This window comes from Giraffa tippelskirchi, chromosome 11 (genome assembly GCF_054371585.1).
Source record: "Giraffa tippelskirchi isolate mGirTip1 chromosome 11, T2T-mGirTip1v1.2.pri, whole genome shotgun sequence".
Classification (NCBI taxonomy): domain Eukaryota; kingdom Metazoa; phylum Chordata; class Mammalia; order Artiodactyla; family Giraffidae; genus Giraffa; species Giraffa tippelskirchi.
In genome coordinates this window covers 11,939,936-11,957,814 of record NC_137285.1, presented here as the reverse complement: position 1 = coordinate 11,957,814, position 17,879 = coordinate 11,939,936, and positions in this window count along the sequence as shown.

Genomic DNA, 17,879 nt, shown 5'->3' with positions numbered 1-17,879 from the left:
CTCCAGTGGAGCTTCCCTGGTGGCTCAGTGGTAAAGAATTCACCTGCAATGCAGGAGCTGTAGGAGATGCAGGTTCGATCCCTGGGTCAGGGAGATCCCTTACAGGAGGGAATGGCAACCCACTCTAGTATTCTTGCCTGGAGAATCACATGGACAGAGGAGCCTGGCAGGCTACAGTCCATGGGGTCACAAAAGAGTCAGACACAACCGAGCGACTAAGCACACACACACACACACACACACACACACACACACACACACACACACGCCTCTTCCAGAACAGTCCTCTCTCCCTCCTGTTTGTGTGTCCAAGTGCCCTGCAGATAATAGTACACCTCTCAGAGGCTTGTTCTGAGGATTAAATAAGCAGATATTTTATCAATCAGTGAGAACAGAGCCTCGCACATCATATTCTGTAAACATTTAATAAATGCCCCCCCCCCAAATCTTCACAGAAACCGCACAGAGGATGGAGCTAGCATCTCCCTCTTACCAACGAGGAAACAGAAGCTGGGGTGTCCGTGCCTCACGGGTCACACAGCCAGCCCACGGCGGCCTCCCAATTTTGAAGCTCGGTGGCCCGACTCTGGTCTTTGCCCCAACCTCCAGCTTCATGCTGCATTAACTGATTTGGTGACTTGAGACACCAGATGGTTTTTCTCCTTGAACGTGGGCAGTTTGTATTGGTAGCCTCACTGACCACCAGCTTCAACACTATCCATTCAAATTGCCGACTTTTTCGCCCACAGCTTCTCAGACTATTGTCTTATTAAAATGGATTATGAAATCTTGTCTTAAGCTGTCTACCAGTTAACTAAAAATCAGGGTGGTGGTGGTGGGGAGAGTTGATATTAGCCAACCGCTGGGTTTCTTTTTTAAAAACTTTTATTGGAGTATAGTTGCTTTACAATATTGTGAGTATTTCTGCCATAAGGAAAAGCGAACCGGCTATGGGTTTACATATGTCCTCTCTTTTTTGGATTTCCTTCCCATGTAGGTCACCACAGAGCACCGAGTCGAGTTCCCTGTGCTATATGGAGGCTCTCATTAGTTATCTGCTTTATACATAGTAGTGTGTATATGTCGGTCCCAATCTCCCAATTCCTCCTGCCTTCCCTTTCCTCTCTTGGTGTCCTTATGTTCCTTCTCTACATTTCTGTCTCTCTTTCTACTTTGCAAAGAGGTCCATCTGTACCATTTTTCTAGAGTCCACATTTATGTGTTAATATACGGTATTTGTTTTTCTCTTTCTGACTTACCAGTTTTCAAATCACGTTTATATCGGACCTCCTAGGTCCTGAGCACACATCTAAGTTCTCTGCATGCGTTAACCACTTTGAACCACCGTTTCCCCATCGGTAACGTAAAGAAGGAGAGTTGTTTTGAGGATTAAAAGAATTCGCTTGCCCGTGATTGTTGCAAAAGTGACTAAGAGAACCAGCATCTGAAGCCCAGAGTTCTGGCCCCTGACCTACGATCCTCACCAGCCCTCTTGAAGACGAGGGGCCAAGAAGAAGCTTGGCTCAGCCGAAGGCTTCTCCGAAAGCCAAGTGCACCAGGGGGCAGGGGAGATGGGCACGCCTGGCAGTGGGCAGTGTGTGTGTGAGTCCCACCCTACCTTCTGGAATGAAGGCCTTTGGTCTACAGAGGACGTTGAGTAATAACCAGAGAAAGCTCCGCTCTGGTTCCCAAATAAACAGGCTCATGAGTGATGAGGGGACCCCCTCCCCGCTCCTAGCCCCCTCCCACACCCGCCCCAGGCAGCTGCCCCGCCGGCCCTGTGCACACGTTTCCTACACGAAGGCGAGTAAACACCACCAGGACCCACTTCAAAAGGCTCCGTGGGCAGCCGCGGCTGATGGAACCGACGTGCCTTTGGGGGGCTGGGGTGGCCTCCGTAACAGACGGCCCCAAGATGTCCAAATACATCAGCGTGGAGGCCTCAAAGGCCCAGAGCCTGAGAGCAGGAAAAATAAATAATTTCGTTATCTCTGATGAATTTTTGCCTTTGATCTCACACCCGCCCCCCCCCAACCTCCTTCCATGGCTCTTTCTCCCCACCCCCTTCCCTGATTTTTCTCTCCTCACTACCTCTCTCTCTCTCTCTCTTTTTTTCTTTTCGTTTCCTCCTCATGGTTTGATTTATGCCCCAAACCGCTCGGTGAGGCTGACGTCCCCTGATGAATTGATAGGGTTGTTCTGTTCCTAGACCCCAAGCAGGCGGCTGGGTAGGGGGCAGGGGAAGAGCTGGAGGGTTCGTGGTGAACAGGGAAAGACCTGCTCCAGTGATGGGGGGTGCCATGTAAACACCTGTGGGCACATGTGCCGACCCATGGTCCATTGGCACATCTGGGTACCTGCAGCTGGGGCAGCCTCTGCTTTCCTCTTGCCTACTGGGTTTGAGGCCACCCAGGGGTGGGAAAAAGGATGCTTTCCTGTCTTCCCTTCCTCCCTTGAGGGCTATTCATTGTAAAGCCATTGAGTGCTTACTGCGTGCAAAGCCATTGAGTGCTTACTGCGTGCAAAGCCATTGAGTGCTTACTGCGTGCAAAGCCATTGAGTGCTTACTGCGTGCAAAGCCCTAGGAATAAAAGGGCAGGGCGGTGCCCAGATCTCAGGCTCTGGGAGCCGGGCTACCCAGGTTCAAGTTCTAGCTCTGCAATTCACTAGCTGTGTGACATTACGAAAATGACTCAACCTCTCTGTGCCCCAGTTTCCTCACATGGAAAACAAGTAATAGGGTCCACATCATAGCATTAAAGTAATACTGAAACCACTGAATTGCAACTACTGGGTGCCAAGCACATTTCTACATCCTATGAGTGGGGGAAATCCCAGAAAAAGTGAATGATGCCAACATGGTTTCCAAAACAGTCTGGACATTCCACCCACAGTTTATGAGAACCACTCACCCACACCTCTGCCAACGCTCATCTGCTTGGAAGCGACCTGTTACTCTATCTCAGCAGGTCCTACACTTTTTTTAACTCTTTTTTTTTTTTAATTCTTAATCTCTTAATTTTCGGCCACAGAGTGCAGCACGCAAGATCTTAGTTCCCTGAACAAGGATGGAACCCACGCCCTCTGAAGTGGAAGTGCAGGCAGAGTCTTAACCGCTGCACTGCCAGGGAAGTCGATACTTTTGGTAGCTTCTCCTGTATAGCCCTGAACGTACCTTCCTTCCATGGTCTTCATTTTATCCCCAAATTGATCCTCGTAAGGGAGGAATTAATAGCATCTCCATATCATGAACACACAAACTGAGGATCGACCCAGGTCACAATGATGGGAAGGGATCTCATTTCAGTAACACTCTCAACCTTCAAGAAGTCACAGTCCCTTGGCTGCATGCGAGCATCCTCTCTACCGCCCTGGAGTGTATAGCACAATGGTGCCTTCTCCAGGCAATAACTTTCACTCTAGGAGCTGGTATGTGTGCTCAGTCACTCAGCCGTGTCTGACTCTTTGCGACCCCGTGGACTGTAGCCCACCAGGCTCCTCTGTCCATAGGATTTCCCAGACAAGAAAACTGGAGTTGTTGCCATTTCCTTCTCCAGGTAGGAGCTAGACTCCATTCTAAAAGCTTGTGGCAGTGTTGTTTCAGAAATTCCAGACCGAGGCTAGTCCCACACTTCGGACTATCGGGCAGGCATCCAGGAGCCGTGAGGAGCTCACACTTTAGAATGAGACCACGTGGTAAGCGCTGCCTCCATTAATGAGAGCCACGTGAGCTTGGGCAAGTTTCTCAACCTTGCAGGAGCTTCTGTCTCCATCTGAAAATGGATACACCCCTTGCTCCTAGAGTCAGGGTGCAGGTGAGACATGACTGTAGCACACGGTATATTTGCAGATGTCAGAAACTTTAATTAGGATCTGGGGATCATGTAGTATACACCACCAAGACTTAAAAAAAGAGAGAGAGAAGGATATATTTGAGAAAGTAATCTAGTTCCAGCAGTTCAAGTATAAATGCTGAGGAATGTGTCTTCTTGATAACTCAGATCCCGCAGAATTCTGAAGAGTGTGTGTGTGTGCGTGTGTGTGTGAAGTTACTCAAGAGTTGCTGGCCACCTTGATTAGAGTGTGGACCCTCCTTGCAGTGGTTACCTTATATCCACACTTCCTGCCTGCTGCTCCATCAACTAAGAATAAAATTCTAAATGGGTAACATTCCAAACAAAGGATAAAATCAAGCCAATTAAAGAGGCAGATAAAAGTAGAAGAGGTTAAAATAACAGAATTAGAGTAAAACAACTTCCTTGAGTGGGTTAAGACCCTTAGCTGTAGGTTCTTAAACACCCACACTACCCTCACTAGAACTCCTCACGGTTGTAATAGACATATATTTGCTGACCCCTTCCTGGTGCCCGGGAGAGGGGAAATGTAGGGACAGCCTGCCAACTTCAATGTTGTATTCCACACAAAGAGATGCTAACTAGGCATCTTCACCATTTCCCTGCCTGCAGCTTTATTCAATGAGCCCCCTAGACCCAAAAAGCTCCAACAAAGGATAAGCTAGAGCTTAGAACCTGATAAGAGGTATAAGCTAAGATGACAAAGGATGCTATCATGTCTGAAATAAGGAGAAAATGGGTGGAAAAACTCTAAAGTCAAGAAGCTAAGAACTTAAGGGACTTCCCTGGTAAGACTCCTCATTCCCAGTGCAGGGGACATGGGTTCAATCCCTGGTCAGGGAACTAAGATGCCACATGCCCCAACTAAGAGTTCACGTGCCACAACTAAAGATCCTGCATGTTGAAACCAAGACTCAGCACAGCCAAATAATACACATTAAAAAAAAGAGGAAGAAGAGCTAAGAACTTAATCGGCTAAAAGGAAGCATGATGTCAGTCTTGAGCTCTTTTTCCTTTGTGTGTGTTAAGGTGACCGTCTAGGTTCAGATACATGGATGTCTTCAGACCGAGGTAGCTCAACTCCAGAAGGGAAATGCTTTTACTTAGCCATGTTCCCAGGGTTAGAGTTGTCAGCAAGAGGCCATGGAAGCGCTTTCCCCTAACTTCCAGTGAGCGGGACCCTACACCACTTTCACTTCATGCCCAGGAGTGAGCTTGGGTGTCAAACTCTCAGGCTTGGCTTCTGGATGGGTGAGGGGAGGTCCAAGAGGGAGGGAATATATGTATACATATGGCTAATTCACTTCATTGTACAGCAGAAAATAACACAACATTGTAAAGCAATTGCATCCCTATTTTTAAAAAAGAAGTACTATTTCTAATACTCAAAAAAATAAAAACAGGCACATGCTCACAATTCTTCAGCATAGCTTCCTTCCAGCAGCCTCCCTTCTATAAAATCTCTTATTCTCCCTTCCTGATTTGGCTTATGTAGCCTGTTACACCAAGAAGGCAATGGCAACCCACTCCAGTACTCTTGCCTGGAAAATCCCATGGACAGAGGAGCCTGGTGGGCTGCAGTCCATGGGGTCACGAAGAGTCGGACCAGACTGAGCGGCTTCACTTTCACTTTTCGCTTTCATGCATTGGAGAAGGAAATGGCAACCCACTCCAGTGTTCTTGCCTGGAGAATCCCAGGGATGGGGGAGCCTGGTGGGCTGCCGTCTATGGGGTCGCACATAGTCAGACACGATTGAAGCGGCTTAGCAGCAGCAGCAGCAGCCTGTTAACTACTCCCTCTTTAAGAGATGTTTTCCCACTTGAACCAGTTTGCACCACCCTCAAAATGTCCCTGTGGTTTCTAGGGGCCACGTGTGGGGTATCTGAACTGATCAGAGCAGAAAGACAAAGGAAGGAATGTAAGGTGGCAGGTGACTCCATAGGATCTGCTGTAGCTAGGCATCCAGAATCGTTCATCCATGAACACCAGGTGGCCCCACCAGAGAAAGACCTTGATGTTGGAGGCCCACTAACCATGGTCTGCATAGGAAGGTTTGATGGTCCAGGATGATGTAGGCTACAGGGTCAGGTGGCTGCAATTTCAACCAGTTTTTACCACCCGCCAGCAGTTTGCTCTCGGACACATTTGATATCCCTGAATTTTCTTCTTCTCTCCTGTAAAATAGCAGTAATTGTACCATGACATAGTATGTGTTGGGTCAGGAAGATCTCCTGGAGAAGGAAATGACAACCCACTCCAGGATTCTTGCCTGAAGAATCCCATGGACAGGGAAACCTGGCAGGCTACAGTCCATGGGGTTGCAAAGAGTCGAACACGACTAAAGTGACTTAGCACATGCGCACATGTGACTGTTGAGATTAAAAATAACTTCAGAGATGGTAAAGTGTTTTGAATCCCCCTGTGCTGGACACTGCCTAGTATTCATTATTATAATATTATTCCCCCTGTGCTTGACATCTGCTGGCTGTGTGACCTGAAAAATAAAAGTGACATCCTGAGAATCATATCAAATGGGGAGGGTCCATTCCCCCCACCACTGGCATCACCAAATTACTATAAGGATGAGGTGAGGTTTACTCAGACCTGCCTCATGTACAGATCTCAGAGTCTGTGGTGCTGTGTTTGGACACTGGACCCTCACACACTGTGTATAGCTTTGGGCAATGACTCTGCCTCAGTTTCCTCACCTGTAAAATGGGAATAATAAAACCTCATGGTGCTGAGAGACAATGCTGGACAAACATAAAAAAGCTCTGCAAACATAAGCTGCAGTTAAGTGCAGGTAAAAACTTTTTCTGAAAGTGTAGTGATGAAGGTTTTTATGATAATGCATCAGGCATTATAGTCATCAAGTGTGTGTTCTGCTTTTTCCTCTCTTCTCTGGGTGGCTCTACTCCACCCCATCCTGTCCTGTCATTGTCTTTCCTTTCTCTCCGTTCCTTTCCGTTGAGAAAAAAAGGATACCATCCCAGAAGCTCCCAGCCCATCTGTTTCAAAATTCAGGGAAAGATGCCAAACAGCCTCCCCAGCTGGGGACTGGCTTGCCTCTGATAAGGATGGAGAGAGGTGAATTCTGAAAAATTAAACAAATCCCGGTGCCTTTGAAAGGTCACCCGGCTCTGAGGTTGGCCATCTTGTCGGCGACAGACTGCAGGGCCGGCCAGCCGGAAGCGGGGAGCCCCAGGAGCAGATGAAACCAAAGTCTGGGGCAGCCACGGGGGAGGAAAGTTCCAGGATGTCACTCGCTGCAGGTAAGCCGCCCAGAGAGGAGGGAGGGAGCCTCCAGGAAGCTGGGTGTTCCTGCTCTCATCTGGAGCACCTACATCCAGACACAGCGAATGTGGGAAGGGCTCACTTTCTAGCAGAAAGTCAGCACTTTTCCACTGCTCTGCAGCAGAAAAGAGTGCTGCCTCCAGACGTGGGGCTTCAGATCTTTCAACAGCAAAACAGAGGATGGTGCAAGGGCTGAACCCACTGTAGCTGCCCTTTTCCCAGGAAACTGCATGAGGCTCACGATGCCCATCGTTTCCTGGGATTGGATGAGGCAGTGGGGCCATGCCTTGTGTCGCAGCAGCTTTGCCCCCAGGACAGATTAGAGGGTGGGCTCTGAGAGACCTACTTTGCTCAGGGGATCAGGGCGGAGGATGAGGACCACCCAGGCAGAGCAGGGAGCCCAGCTCTTGGCCACAACACATTGAGAAGCTCCCATATCCATAATGAGGTGTCTAGAACAACAGATTTCCTTCAAGAAGCTTTCCTTTGCATTCACAACTTGGCCACCTGTTGGGCCAAAAGCTTGTGCCAAACTTGGCTTTGGATGTGCCTTTCTCGCTAAGCTTGGGGCTTCCCCTGTGGCTCAGATATGGTAGAGAATCTGCCTGCAATGTGGGAAACCCAGGTTCAATCCCTGGGTTGGGAAGATCCCCTGGAGAGGGGAATGGCAACTCACTCCAGTATTCCTGCCTGGAGAATTCCATGGACAGAGGGCCACAGTCCATGGGGTTGCAAAGAGTCAGACACAACTGAGCAACTAACACTTTCACGTTCCTCACTAAGCTAATCGGTCCTTGCTTTTTATCTCAAGTGAGAGACGTGCAACTCTGCCTTTCACTTGAACATGTAGAGGCCACCGTAGGGTTATGAATTGGCCTAATTTCAATATTGTTGTGTCTTGAGGAATAAAGAGACTCATGGAGAGGGAGAAAGACCAGGTAGGTGGAGAAGTCAGAACACACAAGACATTCATCGGTCAAGTTCACCATCTCATATGGGTGGGGACTGTGGCTCCCCGAAACAAGCACAGTAGTAACACCAAAGATTCCGGATCCTGGATCATCATCATAAACAGAATAAGGATATAAACATTTGAAATACAGAGAAAATATCAAAATGTGACACAGAGACAAGAAAACGAGTAGGTGCTGTGGGAGAAAACGTGGCCAATAAACTTATTCAAATACAGAGTTGCCACAAACCTGCAATTTGTTTTTAAAAAAATGCAATTGTCTGTGAAGGGCATAAAATAAGATCTATGCATTTTATATATATATATATGTATGTGTTATATGTATATATTACATATGCTATAGTCATGTGTGCATATGATACACAATACAACATGAAATATATGTGAAAGTATATCCATATACATATATTCATATATACACATATGTATATATAACTACGGGCTTCCCTGATAGCTCAGTTGGTAAAGAATTGAATCTACCTGCAATGCAGGAGACCCCGGTTTGATTCCTGGGTCAGGAAGATCTTCTGGAGAAGGGATAGGCTACCCATTCCAGTATTCCTGGGCTTCCCTTGTGGCTCAGCTGGTAAAGAATCCACCTACAGGGTTATCTTTACTGATTGACTAAATACCATATATATGTGTTAGCATACTGTATTGTTGTTTTTCTTTCTGGCTTACTTTACTCTGTATAATAGGCTCCAGTTTCATCCACCTGGCTGGGATGACCCGGAGGGATGGGATGGGGAGGGAGGTGGAAGGGGGGTTATGGAAGGGGAAAACATATACATCCATGGTGGATTCATGTCAATGTATGGCAAAACAAATAAAAAGAAAAAAAAAAGAAGGGAAAAAAAAAAGAATCCACCTACAATGTGGGAGACATGCGTTCAATCCCTAGGTTGGGAAGATACCCTGGAGAAGGGAAAGGCTACCCCCTCCAGTATTTTGGCCTGGAGAATTCTATGGACTGTCTAGTCCATGGGGTCACAAAGATCTATCTATCTATCTATCTATATATGTGTGTGTGTGTATATATATATATATAAATCAAAGATATACATATATATAAATACATGTATAAGGCATGTATATATTCATTCACATGTATATCATCCATTTGAATACATGTATATTCATATGAGTCCGTGCTAAGTCATTTTAGTCATGTCTGACTCTTTGTGACCCAATGAACTATAGCCCTCCAGGCTCCTCTGTCCATGGGATTCTCCAGGCAAGAAGACTGGAGTGGGTTGCCACGCCCTCCTCCAGGGGATCTTCCCAGCCCAGGGATCAAACCCATATCTCTTATGTCTCCTGCATTGGTAGGTGGGTTCTTTACCACTAGTGCCACCTGGGAAGCCCTTCCTAAACTTGGGGCTTCTCATCTGGGATGCAGACTCATTGAGCATACAGCATCTACCTGGATCACTCCTTGAAGGACAATGAGGACACCATGATCCTGCTGCTTGCTGTGCTATGAGTAAAAAGTCCTTTGTAACTCAGGAGTCCCATGACCTCTGATGATAAGTGTTCAAAGTTGGGCTTCCCTGGTGGCTCAGCAGTGAAGAATTTGCTTGCAATGCAGGAGACCCAAGTTCGATCCCTAGGTCAGGAATATCCCCTGGAGGAGGGCATGGCAACCCACTCCAGTAGTCTTGCCTGGAGAATCCCATGGACAGAGAAGCCTGGAAAACTACAGTCTACAGGGTTGCACAGAGTCGAACACAACTGAAGCAACTAAGCAGCAGCAGCAGCCTTCAAAATACAACTTTGAAATAGCCACTATAATAATTACCATTGGTTTCCCATTGCAGATATGGCCAACCTGAGATCGTTTTCATCCACAGAGATGGACATGTGAAGTTTAATTCATCCATCCCTTGTGGATTTCCTTTGTCCTAATCATGGCATCTGGTCTCATCACTTCATGCCAAATAGATGGGGAAACAGTGGCAGACTTTATTTTGGGGGGCTCCAAAATCACTGTAGATGGTGACTGCAGCCATGAAATTAAAAGATGCTTACTCTTTGGAAGGAAAGTTATGACCAACCTAGACAGTATATTAAAAAGCAGAGACATTACTTTGCCAACAAAGGTCTGACTAGTCAAAGCTATGGCTTTTCCAGTAGTCATGTATGGACATGAGAGCTGGACTATAAAGAAAGCTGAGCGCTGAAGAATTGATGCTTTTGAACTGTGGTGTTGGAGAAGACTCTTGAGAGTTCTTTGGACTGCAAGGAGATCCAACCAGTCCATCCTAAAGGAGATCAGTCCTGGGTGTTCATTGGAAGGACTGATGTTGAAGCTGAAACTCCAATACTTTGGCCACCTGATGCAAAGAGCTGACTCATTTGAAAAGACCCTGATGCTGGGAAAGATTGAGGGCAGGAGGAGAAGGGGATGACAGAGGATGAGATGATTGGATGGCATCACCAACTCAATGGACATGGGCCTGGGTGGACTCCAGGAGTTGGTGATGGACAGGGAGGCCTGGCGTGCTACGATTCATGGGGTCGCAAAGAGTCAGACACGACTGAGTGACTAAACTGAACTGAAAGGATGTTTTGAACCTACATACTTCCAATTATCTGTCATCTACTGAGAATCAAATTTATGTCTGTAAAATGATGGTAAAAAGATCGTGTGGAGGTGTTGACAAGAGTCTGTCCCTTTGGCTACTTGGGTCAGTTAGTGGAAAAGGGAGATTTCAACAATTAAGTCACAGATCTGTATCTGGAATATTATCACAAAAAACGCTGTGAATCTGCTTCCCTAGTGGCTTGGTGGTAAAGAATCAGCCTGCCAATGCAGGAGACACAGGTCCAACCCCTGATCCTGGAAGACTCCACAAAGCAACAAAGTCCGTGTGCCACAGGCTATTAAGCCTGTGCTCTAGAGATGGGAATGGCAACTACTGAGTCCTCACACTGCAACTACTGAAGTCCACGTTCCCTAGAGCCTGTGCTCAGCAAGAAGAGAAGCCACTGTCAATGAGAAGCCCATGCACCACAACTAGAGAAAAGCCCACACAGCACTGAAGACCAAGCTCAGCCAATAAATAAATATTTAAAATGGTTGTGAAGTCATGCTCTGTTACCAAAACCTAGCCCCACCACTAACAAGCTCTGTCACCTAAGTCATATCACCTCCCTCAGCCTCAATTTCCTCGTGTATAAAGGAACCCAGGGGTCAAACCTGTGTCCCCTGCATTGGTAGGTGTATTCTTCATCAGCTCTGGGTCCTAAGAATAGGAAGATCTGAAGGGAGGTAGTTTCTGCTCACCCAGCCCCTCAATGCTTTGGAGAAAGAAGCTTTGGACAAGCGGTGAACTAAGGAAAGAGATGCCTGGCTCTCTGTGGCAGCCGCTGCCTGCCCCTGGTCTGTCCCCCAGCATCAGATCACTGCCCCAGTTCCCCCAGCCGAGCCTGACAAGCTTGTACGTTAGCACATTTCAAAAGCGGTGTCCACTTTGGGAACGGTGCTCGGGCCCGAGAGCAGTCACTTCCTTTGACAAATGCCAGTGCTGACAGCTGGATGGTGTTTTACAAACCCCGGCCTCCTGCTGCTCCCCGGGTGGTGCCGGGCAGAGCAGGAAGGAGCTCAGAGGCAAGTCGTTCACCGAGGGCAGTGACACTTGGGAGGACATCCACTTGGTGGAACTATGAGCACATAGAGGGGGGCGGGCAGTTAGCAACGGATGCCTGGCAGTCCTTGGGCTGCCCGTTTCCCAGCTGTGTCCCCTTGAGCAAGTTAGCTCACGTCTCTGAACCTCACAGTCCTCACCCGTAAAATAGAGGCAGTTATCTTGCTGCACACGTATCTACAGCTGATGACCAGATTATCAAACTCAGCTTAAAATAGCACACGTTTATTGTCTCGGTTTCTAGGGGGAATTGGTACATTGCTGGGCTGAATCATTGGGGACAATCTCTCTGGCAAGATCGCAAAGTGTCAGCTGGGGCTGGAGTCTCATCTGAAGGTTCGACTGGGGAAGGATCCACTCCCCAGCTCCTGTGTTGTTGGAAGGATCCAGTTTCTTGAGGGTTGTAGGATGGATGGCTTCCATTCCTGACTGGCTGTGGGAGGGAGGCTGAGCCCCTTGGTTCTTGGCCATGTGTGTCTCCTGATGTGGCCACTTGCTTCACTAGAGGCAGCAAGGGAGAAAGTCTGACAGCAAGATGGAAGTTACAATCCACATAACATATCACAGATGCAGTATCCCATCCTCTTCGCCCTGTGCTATTGCTCAGAAATAAGTCCCAGGTCCTACTTACAGTCAAGGGGGTGGGGTGGTAGTTTTACAAGGGCATAAAACACCAGGAAGCGGGGATCACTGGGGTCCATCCTAGAGCCTGTGTGCCAGGCTTACCTCATTCACAGTGAGGGAATGAAGCAGCTGATGTATGCAGAGCACATAGTGTGGAGCCTGGGTTGTCTAATTCTCCTAGCATTCAGTGTCCTGGCAGGACACAGAAGGCACACTCAAATGATTAAACTTTCCCTGAGAGAGGTGGAGAGGGAGCATAGAAACAAAAGTGGGAAGTGTGAAGTACTCTGGGGCTAGCATCAGCAGGTGCTGTTAATGCCCCTATACCTGAAGAATATACACTTGGAGATTGAATGTTTTTATCTCTGCAGTGTTCATGTGTTGAAACTTAACCCCTTAAGTGATGTTATTAGGAAGTGGGGCCTTTGGGAGGTGATCAGGCTATGAAGTGGAGCCCTCATGAAAGAGATTAGTGCCCTTATAAAAAGGATCCCTGAGGGACTTCCCTGGTGGTCCAGTGGCTAAGACTCTGCACTCCCAGTGCAAGGGGCCCAGGTTCAATCCCTGGTCAGGGAGCTAGATCCTTCATGCAGCAACTAAAGATCCCACATGCTGCAGTGAAGGCCGAATGAAGATCCTGTGTGCTGCAACTAAGACCTGGCACAGCAAAATAAATTTTTTTTTTAAAAAAAAGGGACCCAAGAACACTCCCTCACCCCCTCCATCATGTGAGAACACAGTGATCAGATGGCAGCTGTGAACCAGGAAGGGATTCTCAGCAATCACGGAAACTGCTGATACCTTGATCTTGGACTTCTAGCTTCCAGAACTGTGAGAAACAAATGTCTGTTGTTCAAGCCCCAAGTCAATGGTATTTTTGTTACAGCAGCTAGAACTGACTAGGAGGGAGGGTGCAGTTCCTGGAACATGGAGGAAAGATCCATGTGGAGAAGGTTGCCTGATGGAGGCTCTAGCCTTTTGTCAGGGAGCAGCCACTGGCCAACCAGTGGCCCAGCTTGGGGGAAGCCCAGGGGGAAATACATGACCCTCCCTGCTCCTCTTCTCAATATGCTGCCTCACCTTCCAATAGCAAAGCCCCCGTGGAAGTCAGAGAGCAAGGGAGCCCAGGTGATCAGACCCCACTGGTCAACCTGAGCAAAGAGGTGCAGAGCAGATCTGGGGGTCAAGAGAGCATCCCCTGCCATCAGTCACACCAGCCCATTTCCTAGGCAACTAGTGAATGGAAGGTGAGTGCGAGTTTCCTGTTTCCAAAGACTGAAGCACAGCTTGGTTCTAGGGCCACGGAGATCCAAAGACCAGCACAGCATAGCTCATAATCTAGTGCAAGGTCAACATACCACAACTGGTGGCCCAAATCTGGCCCACCATGTGTTTCTGTAAATAAAGTTTTATTGAAACCCAACCATGCTCACTCACTGACATCTTGTCTACGGCATCCTTCCACTACAGCAGCAGCATTGACCAGTTGCAATAGAGAAAGTACAGCCCTCAAAGTCTAAAATATTTACCAACTGGCCCTTCACAGAAAAAAAATTGCCAACCCCTGGTCTAGTGGATAAAACATATTATGATTAGTAAAATAAGTTTAAGCTACTTAGAGGACAAGGGGTAGGAAGAAATTAAACATAATCCCAGTTTTTAAAGGTAAGCATGGGATAGCTGATTAATAATGTCCAGTGTCTGAATTAACTGGAACACAGTATGAAAGCCCCTAAGTGACACTCTTTTAGAGGAAAGAGTACTTATGCACTTCAGAGGTTTCTATTTTATGTTATTTTATTTATTTTTGGTCACGTGGCACACCTTGCAGGATGTTAGTTCCCTGACCAGGGATTCAACCTGGGCCCCCAGGAAGTGAAAAAGCTGAGTCCTAACCCCTGGACCACCAGAGAATTCTGTGAAATCTATTTTAAAAGGTAAACATGAAATGGTTTCATTGAAGGCACACTGAATCCCAATATCTACTTAACACACACACACACACACACACACACACACACACACACACACACACACACAGCCCTGAGTGATCAGTGACAAGCATGCGAGACCCAGCAAAATCTCCGAATGCCTTCGGAATTCACCATGAACTTGATTTTACTAAAGCCACCATATTTCTATTACCCCAGCTTTCTCGAATAGATTCCTCATCTTGTCTCAGCAAACTCATTCTTATCAATAGTTAAAATGAGAATGAAGCAAGTCTCCATTTAACTCACTCATCAAAAGTCTGAGCATCTTTTACATGGCATGTACCAAGTCAGGTTCTGGGGAGATTTAAAGCTACAATCTCTTGGAGACCTGAACTTGGAGGTGATCCCCTCACCTCCACACATGCCCTTGGTTCTGTTTCTTTCTCTTCCAGCCCACCTTCACGGTGGGTGCATCAGAACATTCCACACAGTCAGGATGGTCTCCTGGACTCCTGACTCTCAAGCGTGGTACTTACTTACTAGATGTGAAATCCAGGGCCAGGGATTTCACCCCAACCCTCAGTTTCCTCATCTCTACAATGGGACTAAGGTTTCCTGCTCCATTTGGTTCAGCAGGCAATCATGAAGCTGGAAAGAAATCCCAGAAGAACAGATGCTGTAGGATTCCACTCATATGAGGTTCCTAGAGGAGTCAAACTCAAGCGACAGAAAGTGAAGTGGTGGTTTCCAGGGGCTGGGGAGAGAGGGGGGCCTGGGGGGTTATTCTTTAGTGGGTGCAGAGCTCCAGCTTTGCAAAATGAAAATATTCTGGAGGTGGCTGGTGGTGATGGTTGGGCTACAGAGTGTAGGTATTGAATGCCATTGAACTGCAACTGTACACTTAAAAAAAAATTTTTTTTTAAGAGATAACGGCAGAGTAGGTGAGCTTTTGTGAACACTGCTGCGGAAAGAGAGGAACGCCTTCTCTCTCATGGTTGTTGGGCTCTGCTGCCACCCACAGTGGACTCTTGAACCCTGAGCCCTTTGCTCCTTGCAGCTGTCAAGCGGCCTCCCCACCCCAGCTCATTCATCACTGGGTCCCGGCTCTCAGCCGTCTCCTCAAGGTCATCCCAGGCACCACGCTCATCTATCAGTGATGCTGATACCACCCGCCTCTCGCCCACCTTCCCCAGCCCTCCAACTCTCCTCCAGTCTCAGGCTTGTCCCTGAGCCTTCTTTCTGCTCCTCCTGCCTCTCCCCGCATACCTCGGTGATCCTCACTTCGGCCCTTCCTAATTGTCTCTTCCAACTCAAGTCGCGAGAGCCAGAACTATGGCTGGTGTGGCAGTGACAGAGACAAGACCACCCGTACTTGGAGCTGATTCTCCCTGCCCCAATCCTCTAGGCTCCGGGATTCTAACACAGCACTTCTCAAATGATGGACCTGTGCCGCAGTTACTTTGGGTGACTCGTTCACATGCAGAGTCTGAATCAGGCAGTCTCGCTGGGGCCTGAGATGCTACATGTCTGACCAGCTTCCAGGTGATGCTGATGCTGGTCTAGAGAATGTAGTGGGAGAAGGCCCATCTAAGATGCTACCCAGTTCCCCCTCGGATGCCTGACCCCAGACGGATTTCCGAGGACCCTGAGAAGGAGCCCAGGGCATATTGGGGCTCTTCCTTGAGAGCTTTTGGGGAAACTCCAGTCAATCAAATTGAATGAAATTGGAGTGCGGGGTGGTGATCTTCAATTTATCAAGCATGTGGTTGGGGTATCCATCGTGGAGAAAGATAGGTATTTTGGTGGAATTTGAGAAATTCTCTTTTCACAAAAGTGATTGATGAGGAAAATGGGACAAACTCTGATTAAAGGAGAAACCAACGAATAAGAAGTAGATGCCTTATTGTCTGGAAAGTGGAGTTTAATCCCTTCTCTCTCCTCCCCCGACCCTCCTCACAAATAAGAGAACGTGGGAAGGAGGAAAATGGTGTTACAGTGAGGAAACCCGGCGGACACCACCTTGACCACATGATCAAGGTCACCGCCACCTGTGAGGGCAGGTGGCCGATGGAGTTCCCACGTCTGTGGTCTTCTTCCCAGTAATGCATCGCCCCAATCTGATTGTGAGAACAATGTCAGAGGAACCACAGTTCGAGGACCTTCTACAGAACGCCTGACCAGTAAGTGGTATTCCTCCAGTCGGTCAAAGTCACAAGCAACAGAAGACTGAGAAACGGTCATAGACCGGAGGAAACAAGGTGAGCAAATGTACGTGTGAGCCCGGATGAGACACTGGACCAACAACAAAAAAGGAAATGTGATTGTGTAAAAGGTGGTGGAATCTGAATAAAGTTAGGGTAATTTTTTGATAACTGTGGAATGCTGAAGTTGGTTTCCCAACTTTGATGGAAGTTCCATGATGTCACAAGATGCCAACATAACACCGAGCTGAGCTCCCTGTGCTACACAGCTGCTTCTGACTAGCTATCTATGTTACACAGGCTAGTGTGTGTGTATATATATATAAATATATATATATGAAGTGAAAGTCACTCAGTCGTGTCTGACTCATTGCGACACCATGGACTATACAGTCCATGGAATTCTCCAGGCCAGAATACTGGAGTGGGTAGCCTTTCCCTTCTCCAGGGGATCTTCCCAACCCAGGGATTGAGCCCAGGTCTCCTGCATTACAGGCAGTTTCTTTACCAGCTAAGCCACAAGGGAAACCCAAAAATACTGGAGTGGGTAGCCTATCCCTTCTCCAGCAGATCTTCCTGACCCAGGAATCGAACCAAGGTCTCTTGCATTGCAGGGGGATTCTTTACCAATTGAGCTATGAGGGAAGCCCATATATATGGCGATTCTCTGTATTTATCTGTACCACTGTGACCTAAGTCTAAAATTATTCCAACACTTTAAAAAAAATTTTAAGAAAATAATTAACCTCTAAGATTGTAGGCAGAAATATAACTTGGAACCAATAGTGTATTGGAGCAGGTGGTATGTGCAACAGCAGAAAGGAATTATTTTATCATGGACATTGTTTTACTGTCTCCTGCCAGCTCCTCTCCAAAATACTTCTGTGTCGATTACTGGAACACTGATGGGAGCTGACGGAGGGGTGCGGTGAAGTGGCTGCCCCAGGCAATTAGAAGGCACATTTATCTGTAAAGAAAAACAACAATAAAATCGACGAACAGTTCATCTGCTTTTTATTATTGCTATATCCTGGCAGTTCTAAGCAGCCATACATTTGATGCAAAAAATTCACCTTGCAGGCATTGAAAATTGAAACCAACATCAATTGAAATGCTGAGGCCAAGTAGGAACAACCCAGCTACTGGTTTGGGTACATTCTTGCCCCTAGAAGAAGAGGCTAAATAATGTACTTATCAAGACAATTTGCACATCAAGATTCACCCCAAATCCCAGCCTCTCTGTGTTCACCCATCCAGAGCCATCATGTCATCAACTCTGCCAAATGTCAACCCACTTCCTGCCTTCCAATCATCCAGCCCAACTTTTAAAACCCTATCAATACTCTACCCG